The sequence below is a fragment of the Notolepis coatsorum genome (assembly GCF_963971535.1).
Source record: "Notolepis coatsorum genome assembly, contig: SCAFFOLD_4662, whole genome shotgun sequence".
NCBI lineage: Eukaryota > Metazoa > Chordata > Actinopteri > Aulopiformes > Paralepididae > Notolepis > Notolepis coatsorum.
Window position 1 is genome coordinate 10001 of NW_028173273.1, and position 2026 is coordinate 12026.

Here is a 2026-nt window from a genome sequence, read left to right on the forward strand (position 1 = left end):
CTAACTACACACCTTCAAGACCCCTCCGCTCTGCATCTTCTAACTACACACCCTCAAGACCCCTACGCTCTGCATCTTCTAACTACACACCCTCAAGACCCCTCCGCTCTGCATCTTCTAACTACACACCCTCAAGACCCCTACGCTCTGCATCTTCTAACTACACACCCTCAAGACCCCTACACTCTGCATCTTCTAACTACACACCCTCAAGACCCCTACGCTCTGCATCTTCTAACTACACACCCTCAAGACCCCTATCGCTCTGCATCTTCTAACTACACACCCTCAAGACCCCTACGCTCTGCATCTTCTAACTACACACCCTCAAAACCCCTACGCTCTGCATCTTCTAACTACACACCCTCAAGACCCCTATCGCTCTGCATCTTCTAACTACACACCCTCAAGACCCCTACGCTCTGCATCTTCTAACTACACACCCTCAAGACCCCTACACTCTGCATCTTCTAACTACACACCCTCAAGACCCCTATCGCTCTGCATCTTCTAACTACACACCCTCAAGACCCCTACGCTCTGCATCTTCTAACTACACACCCTCAAGACCCCTATCGCTCTGCATCTTCTAACTACACACCCTCAAGACCCCTACACTCTGCATCTTCTAACCACACACCCTCAAGACCCCTACGCTCTGCCTCTTCTAACTACACACCCTCAAGACCCCTATCGCTCTGCATCTTCTAACTACACACCCTCAAGACCCCTACGCTCTGCATCTTCTAACTACACACCCTCAAGACCCCTACACTCTGCATCTTCTAACTACACACCCTCAAGACCCCTACGCTCTGCCTCTTCTAACTACACACCCTCAAGACCCCCACGCTCTGCATCTCCTAACTACACACCCTCAAGACCCCTACGCTCTGCATCTTCTAACTACACACCTTCAAGACCCCTACGCTCTGCATCTTCTAACTACACACCCTCAAGACCCCTACGCTCTGCATCTTCTAACTACACACCCTCAAGACCCCTACGCTCTGCATCTTCTAACTACACACCCTCAAGACCCCTACGCTCTGCATCTTCTAACTACACACCCTCAAGACCCCTACGCTCTGCATCTTCTAACTACACACCTTCAAGACCCCTACGCTCTGCATCTTCTAACTACACACCCTCAAGACCCCTACGCTCTGCATCTTCTAACTACACACCCTCAAGACCCCTACGCTCTGCATCTTCTAACTACACACCCTCAAGACCCCTACGCTCTGCATCTTCTAACTACACACCCTCAAGACCCCTACGCTCTGCATCTTCTAACTACACACCCTCAAGACCCCTGCATCTTCTAACTACACACCCTCAAGACCCCTACACTCTGCATCTTCTAACTACACACCCTCAAGACCCCTACACTCTGCATCTTCTAACTACACACCCTCAAGACCCCTGCATCTTCTAACTACACACCCTCAAGACCCCTACACTCTGCATCTTCTAACTACACACCCTCAAGACCCCTACACTCTGCATCTTCTAACTACACACCCTCAAGACCCCTACGCTCTGCATCTTCTAACTACACACCCTCAATACCCCTACGCTCTACATCTTCTAACTACACGCCCTCAACTCTCAAGACCCCTACGCTCTGCATCTTCTAACTACACACCCTCAAGACCCCTACGTTCTGCATCTTCTAACTACACACCCTCAAGACCCCTACGCTCTGCATCTTCTAACTACACACCCTCAAGACCCCTACGTTCTGCATCTTCTAACTACACACCCTCAAGACCCCTACGTTCTGCATCTTCTAACTACACACCCTCAAGACCCCTACACTCTGCATCTTCTAACTACACACCCTCAAGACCACTACGCTCTGCCTCTTCTAACTACACACCCTCAAGACCCCTACACTCTGCATCTTCTAACTACACACCCTCAAGACCACTACGCTCTGCCTCTTCTAACTACACACCCTCAAGACCCCTGCACTCTGCATCTTCTGGCTGGAATGTCATCAAAGCAAAGCAGGCTATTCTCA